This window comes from Mesoplodon mirus (genome assembly GCF_964341445.2).
Source record: "Mesoplodon mirus genome assembly, chromosome: 15".
NCBI classification, from domain to species: Eukaryota; Metazoa; Chordata; class Mammalia; order Artiodactyla; family Ziphiidae; genus Mesoplodon; species Mesoplodon mirus.
The window spans coordinates 38,465,432-38,473,602 of NC_138991.1; positions in this window are offsets into that span (position 1 = coordinate 38,465,432).

Genomic DNA, 8,171 nt, shown 5'->3' on the forward strand with positions numbered 1-8,171 from the left:
GTGAGGCCGAGAGGCTTCCAGCACTAGGCTGTTCATCTCAGAATTTATGTTCATGCTTCCTTTGGAAGGTCCAATGTAATCGCAAACAACGTGCTTTCTGTATGTTTAAAAAATCATAAGTACAGGGCTTCCCTGGTGGCGCAGTGGTTGAGAGTCCGCCTGCCGATGCAGGGGACACGGGTTCGTGCCCCGGTTCAGGAAGATCCCACATGCTGCGGAGCGGCTGAGCCCGTGAGCCATGGCCGCTGAGCCTGTGCGTCCGGAGCCTGTGCTCCGCAACGGGAGAGGCCACAGCAGTGAGAGGCCCACGTACCGCAAAAAAAAAAAAAAAAAAAAAAAAAAATCATAAGTACAATGGAGGTGGAGGGGCAAGGATCCCCACACTTGGGGCTCCTTAGCAAGAAGAGACTTGGAACAGCAGACTAGTTTCTGATGTCATTTCTATGGGGCTGAGATGCTGCAGTTATTCACTCAAAGCCATTCAATGGGGTGGAGTAAGGATGTCTACACACCCTCATTACCCTGGTCCCAGCGCCTGACAGAAGAAGTGATCTATATCAGATGACCTCTTTCTTGAAAACTGCTGTCCCTCCCACATCTTGTTCTTTGGCCTCTGAGATACGGTCCTTCTCTTCTCTCTGTGGACGCAGGTCCCTCCCTGGTTCTGAGCCTTCACATGGTCATCTCTTCAACCTCCCTGCCCACGGCGGCCCCTCCCTCTTCCACCCAGCTAGCTGCCACTCTCTGATCCTCCCAGGATAGTGTTCTTCTCAAAGCTGTCACCGCACGAGCCTCATCACCAAGGAGAGAATCAAATCGCAATGTCTCAGGGTGGGATTTGAGGACCAAACACTGTGTCTCTCCTTGAAATCCAGCAGCAGAGTTTGCAAGAGCTGCCGCGGAGGGATCCCAGGAAGGTGTTGAGAAGGGAACATAAGGGTCATAAGGGGCTGGTGCGCCTCACCCCACTGCTCTCTTCCTCTGACAGCTTTCCAACCAAAGACTTGTGGAGTGGAGGTCCTAAAGCACAAGTTATTCTAACACCCAGATTATATGACACCCCTATTGAGAGGTGGGGTCCGTGTCCTCACATTTTGAATCTAGGAGGCCTTTATGACTGCTTTTACTAAGAGTGTATGGCAAAAGTGACCTTAGGTGTCTTCAGATGCCCTTGACTTTCTCTTAGAGCTCCTGGCTCTGTGTAAGAAGTCTGACCACCATGAGGCCACTGGGTCCTAAGGAAACCCAAGCCACACAGAGAGGCCATATGTAGATGATCTGGTTGACAGTCTCACTGAGCTCAGCCTCTAAGTCATCCTATCCAGGGCACTCAGATACAGAAGCATCCAGATAATTCCAGCCCCCAGCCATTGGACTCACCCTCAGCCACTGGAAACTTCTCAGCTGAGGTCCTAGATGTCATGGAACAGAACAGAAACAAACCATTCTGACTGTATCTGTCCATATTTCTGCCCCACAGCACCTGTGAGCATAATAAAAGCTTGTGATTTGAGGCCACTGAACTTGGGGTAGTTAACTGCACAGCAGCAGTTAGCTGGAATGGAGGGAGAGGGCGAAATTACTCCCCATCCTCTTCCAAACATATCTTCTACCCATCTTGCGGGTGCCTGAAAACTTTGCCTGCCTCCCCCAAGGATTCAGCAGGAAAAAAGCCCTGAGATCTTCTTGCTCAGCTTGTTTTCTCAATTGGCAGGGCGGGGAGAAGCCAAGGGACTCGGGGCAGATACATTTCAGTGAGGGGCTGGGTGGAGAGGAGGCTTGCAGACCCCCAGGGGTGTAGATCACATGTAGCATCGCAGGGGAGGGACCCGGCAGCTGGTATCACAGTGGAAGGCCTGGGCATGAGCTGTGGGTTCAGAGGGACAAAGCTGGGCTGATCACAGGAGGGACATGCCATAGAGCCAAGGTCAAGATCATCACCCCGATACATCTGGCTCCAAGCAACTCCTGGGCATAAAATATCCAAATCTTCTAGAAATTCTGATTTCAACTCAGTTCTAGTCACCTAACAAGTACCCAGCATCTACTAAACAGGAGGCCAGGTTTGTGAAGAAATAGATGGAGAAGATGCTATAATTTCAAGTCAGGGGAAATCCTTCTCTGTCCTGGGTATACTGTCTCTCTGGAAAATTACTAAGCTACTTAGGATTACATATAGAAAAGCCTTTCCAGGAACTGCAGCCACAGGAAGGCCAAGGCACGTTCTGCTTTACCGTTCTGCCAGTTGCAGGGGTCTCTTACTTTGGAGGGGAGGGTGAGGCTGTCCCCTCCCTGTGTATCATGTTCCAAGAAGAGAGGAGGGGCTCTGAGCATACATGTGGTCCTCCAAAGAGAACCTAGGCAACACCCTCTGGCTGATCCCACCGCTTTGCCAGCTGGCTGCAGAGGAGAGCCTGCAAAAGCCTCCTAAAAGCTCCTGAAACCACACAAAGCCGGCCTAAGAAGAGACAAAGTGGGTTGCAGCTGCCTGGTGAGCGGGCTGCGCCTAATTGCCTGTGATCCCCACTCAGCCCGCGGCCGGCACGCCTGCAGACACAGCCCGTTGTGTTGGAGACCTCATGACTGCAAACTCCCCTTCCATCCCACACAGTCCTCAGAAACTGCAAACGTGTCTGTCTTTGGCCCGCCTGCCTGGAAAGGTCACTGCAGCAGCAACTGATCCCTCACTGCCATTTCAGCCCTGCACACACATACAAACCTTACACGCTCAAGGTCAAAATAGTTACTTGCTGCTGCTTTATACTGGCCAGACCCAGGCTGGACCCTATGCAGAGACAGATAAGGCTTGGTCTCCACAAAGCAGCACCTCTCAAGCATCCCCAGCCATTCTAATTTCATTGATCTGGCATGAACCCCTGGAAGCTGGATTTTTAAAATCTCCCTACTTGAGAAAACGTGCAGCCAGGTTGAGCACTCCTGCCCTGAGTAGCACGGCTATAGTTACTGAGCGCTATTACATGCCAGGCCCTGTGTACTAAAAACGTTCTATCTTCACCTGTAAAACAGCTATTAGTGAGGTCTTCCCTTTTGGAAGAGTGAAAAAACTAAAGTTTAGGGAAGTTAAAAGTAATTTGCCCATACAACTCTGCACCCACTAGAATGGCTAAAAAGGAAAAATAGTGACAATACCAAGTATTGGTGAGAAGGCAAAGCAAATGGAACTTTCATTCACTGCTATGGGGAATGCAAAATGGTCTGGCCGCTCCAGAGCACATTTTGGTTGTTTCTCATAGCGTGAAACACATACTTATCATAGGACCCAGAATTCCACTCCTGGATATTTGCCCAAAAGAAATAAAAAACATATGTCTGCCCAAAGATTTCTACTCAAATGTTCATAGACGCTTAATAGCCATGTCAATCTAAATATTCATTGACACGTGAATAAATAAACCAATTGTGCTGTAGCCGTCCAATAGAATGCTACTCAGTAATAATAAAGAACAGAGTACTGATGCATGTAAAACGTGGATGAATTTTTAAAAACATGTGTTAGGAGGAAAAGAAAAAAAAGCCAGAAACAAAATAATATATACTGAGTGATTCCATTTATATCAAGTTCTAGAATAGCAAACTCATCTATGATGACAGAAGGCAGATCAGTATTGGCCTGGGGTCTGGTGATGAGGAGTAGGGGTCACTGCAAAGGTCATGAGGGTACTTTGGGGTGATGCGGAAATGTTCTCCATGATTGTGATGGTGGTGACACGCTATAAATTTTCTCAAAACTCATGAAATTATCCTTAATATGGCTGCATGTTATTGTTTATAAATTGTACCTCAATAAAGTTGATTTAAAAAATAATTTGGGGGCTTCCCTGGTGGCGCAGTGGTTGAGAGTCCACCTGCTGATGCAGGGGACATGGGTTCATGCCCCAGTCCGGGAAGATCCCACGTGCCGCAGAGCAGCTAGGCCCATGAGCCATGGCCGCTGAGCCTGCGCGTCCGGAGCCTGTGCTCTGCAACGGGAGAGGCCACAACGGTGAGAGGCCCGCGTACCACAAAATAATAATAATAATAATAATTTGGGAGGATGAAGCCAGCATGGAATTTCAGCACAAGTCAGTCTGATTCTGAAACTTCTAATTTGGCCGCCCCCCAAAGGCCTGCATGGGGATAGCATCTCCCTGAGGGGCGGCCTATTATCTACTTATTCAGGATGGAATTAGAAGCAAACGGGAGTTTGGGGGTGCTGGGCTCTGGGGAGAAGGGAGAAGGGCTTTCAGACAACTGAGAGAGTACTCAGGAAAAGTGTTCCCGACTTCTCAACTGTGACGACCGCTCTGAATGTGTCCACTTATCCTTATGTCTCCGAGCAGCCCTTTCCTCTTACAGGGATGAATAAAACAGTTTGCATCTCAGAAGCTGAAATCGTTATCAGATGGAATCCCCTGGGGGAGCTTGTTAAAAATATCGATTCCCTGACCTCACTCCCAATCCACCAAAACAGATCCACAGAAATGAGGCTTAGGCATCTGCATTCTTAAAAAGCTTCCAGGAGATTCTGATAGTTTGGGGACCACTCTGATCTGATGCCACGTTTCCTCCCAGCTCAGCTACATTTCCTGCAGAGATGCATTGCCTTAAAGATGGTCTCAATTTTCCAACTAATTGCAGTAACATTTGAGCCTGGGGAGTTTTCTATGACCAACTTCTAAACAAGGCCTGGAATTGAGCCAGCCCTCAAGTCTCCCTTTAAGCCATGACCCCACTCCCCATCATATGAAAAGTAGCCTCTGTAGTCAAAGACTGGTGATGAAGACTCATGGCACAGCCTGTTCCCAGAAGGAAGGAGTATTTCCCCCAGGGAGATTGCCAGGATACAATCTTCGGCTATCTCCCTCTTTCCTTTTAAGAAATAAAATAAAAATTACAAGTAGATTATGTCAAGCAAAGTATTTGAAATATGAATCATAGATTGTAATACATAAAAGGAAGAAATTGTGTATTCTTTGAGCCTTTATCGATTTCTGGGAGAATCAGCTTAGCGTATGTGAAATTACAGACCTGGAGGATTGTTGTTGAAGCTCTAAGTTCAGGTTCATGAAGTCATTTTATGAAGAGTGCACCATGATAATTCTTTGATTGTGCAGAGCTGTGTCTCCCCAAGTTTTCCTGCATGGGAAGCAGTAGAAGGAATGTGGCAACAAGCAAGGGAAGGAGCGTGAACATCTCAGCCCTAGGGTCTGCCATCATCACCCACCTGTGACCTGGTACTAACCAATACACTTACAAACTGTCTTTAGAACCTACATCCCTTAGAGTGTTGCAAACTCTGAAGACCTGGGAAAAGGAAGAGAGACACCAAGACTAAAGGGATCTAGCCTCCAGCTATCTAACAAGACCACTTTCAAAGGAAATATGATTACAACACATGCTGATGCATACCATTATTGCTCTCATGGTGAAGAAGACTTCTTTCCATGACCTGTCTGAACAGGCCCCAACTACGGCTCCAGCCTCATCTCATATTCTCATTCTCTCCCTCTCTCCTCCTCATGCAGATGGGCCTTTTAGCCTGTCCTGCCACAGGACCTTTGCCCAAGCTCTTCCCGACTCCTGGGATTCTTCTCTTTTCCTTCTTCACCTAGTTAATTTCTATTCCTCCTTGAGATACCAATGTAAGCATCCCTTCTTCCAGAGCGGCTTCCCGTGATCTCTGTGTCCAAACCTCCATTATAATGGTTCACACACTATGTATCCTCTTTGTAATAATCATAATTGTGACCTTATAATGGTTTGTGTGGTTGTCTGATGAGTTCCATAAGGGCAGAAACTTCAATCATATCTTATTTACCTCGAGAACCTCAGTATCTAGCATAATCCTGGCACATATATACACAAAAATATTTGTTTAAGGAAAAAAAGATGAATGAATGAACGATCATCTAGTGCAAATTCCCCATCTTGAAGACGAGGAAACCCAAGCCCAGTGATGTAAGTGACGTGCCTTAGAGAACCTATTGCAAGTTAGTTACAGGGTTGAGACCAGGACTAAGGGTCTTACAACCCCAAGCCCGGAACTCTTTCTCTGATGCCACCTTTCCTTCCAAATAAAATGATGACTCAGTTGGAAAAAAGAAAAAGAAAAAAGAAAACAAGCCAAAAGACAATCAGAGAAAGAGCTTTCCACTGAATGGACCATACTTTGTGCTCAAAAGAGAAAGGACAGAACAGAAAAGAAACCATGAAAAGAGGCAGGGGATATCATAAGCAAAGTACTTGATATGAATAATAATGAACTAAAACATTCCTGCTTATTGTTTATCTAATTTTGAATTTCAATGAATAGCAGGGGTGGTAATTACGCAATTCCTATGTTTATAGAAAACCAACACATGAAACCTCAGAGTTCGATATTTATGAAGGGTCAGGTTCCCTTAAATACTCAGCTTGGCAATTAGAAGGGGAGCTATTCATTAACATTTTAAACTAGATAAATAAAGAATAGAGTTGTTATTTATTCATTAAAATTTTAAAAACTGGAAATTATACACTAATCTTTTGGGTGTATCCATATCATTTAATTAATCATGAGTCAAAATGTTACTAAGAAGTATGTGTCTCCACACCTAGAAATAGATGTGACAACTATTAGCAAATGGAGTGATTTAATCAGAGTAACAATTCAGATTCATCTTCCATTTGTATTGAGAACCTGACTCCAGATGCCTGATAACTTAGAAAGAGCACTGGCCTTAGGGTCAGATGGAGCTGGGTTTTGATTACTTTTCTTCTGAGTGACCTTTGGCCACTTGCTCACCTATTCTGGAATCAATCCTTTATCCATAAAACGGGATTATAATCTTACTTCACAGGGTTGTTGGGAGGCATTAAAGGGCATGAAGTATGGTGACTGGTTCAGGGTAGGTATCTTATGAGTCATGAAGAACATCGCTCTGGCCCCAGCTCTGGCCCAGCTACAAGGAATAAGCATCTGGTTTTCTACAGGTGAGGGTCCTAGGATACCACAGGTGGTCACTCGCAAGCTGGTGGTATTTGAGGATGCCAGGAGGCTCTGCCTGAGGGTTACAGACCAGGGCTCTGCAGTGAAAGCCTTCTGAGCACCAGATGGGGACCATGTGTGTTTGGCTCATCATTATATTCCCAGTGCCTAGTACCCAGAATATAGTAAGTGTTCATGGATATTTACGGATGAACAATGAACAACTGTACGACCACCATTTGGCATCAGCACCTCTGGAAAGTTCCTGTGATGCTCAGGTTTCCTCTCTTTTGCACAGGTCACTTGTGTTCCTGGGCTTTCTCCATCCTCCCAGATTATTGGTATCCAGAGGAATCCTGCCTCAGGACCTTATCAGCTAGGGCCTTTTCCTGACAGCCCCATGCCCCAGAGTTCTAGAATTCCACCTCACTCCACACTTCCTTTGTCTAATTTTCAGATGAGTTTGGGAGTTGACAGTATCAAACAGTTCATGCATTGCTGCTGCTTTGCTCTTATCAGGAAGTGCAGACCTCTTAAATCTCAGCACAGTGTCTGGGTCCTGGAAGTTCAATATTTGCCGTGCCCGTGCCAAGGTTTGAGATGGGATTGCTCCAACTCCCTGCCTTGCTTGCTGTCTGTCCATTTCCTTGTGCTCGGTCCAGCTTTAACTATGATTTCATTGCTCCACATCTCTGCCAGTTTCAGAGCTCCTTACTACCATGTGGCAGTGTCCACAAACCAAATGCAGGGCTCCCCAGAAATGGGAACTGAGCAAGGGTAGACAGTCCTCTTTCTGAAGAGTGACCTGGCATCCCCCATGACTTTTGACAGAATCTACAATTTCCTACTTGGTGAACTAAGTAAGACACATCAATCACAGGCTAACTGCCTGTCTCCCCTGTTCTCTGGACATAGTATCTCAGTCCACTGGGGAGAGAGAGGCTATAGGTATCTCAGTCCAGTCCAGGACACCAACCAATGGTACTCAGAATGGGACAGTTGTGGGTGCTACTGTATTATGCATGCCTTTTTATTCTGATGTTTAGCCTCTGGGGCCTTACCAACCTTGGGAAGACTGCCGCTCCTAGGACTAGCCAATTCTTAGAGTAAGTGACTGTCCTACAAGTGCATCTTTTACATGCAAACTAACCAGTCCAAAGCCCACACCCAACCTTCTCCTCTATTGAGCTCTTAAATTCCAGGC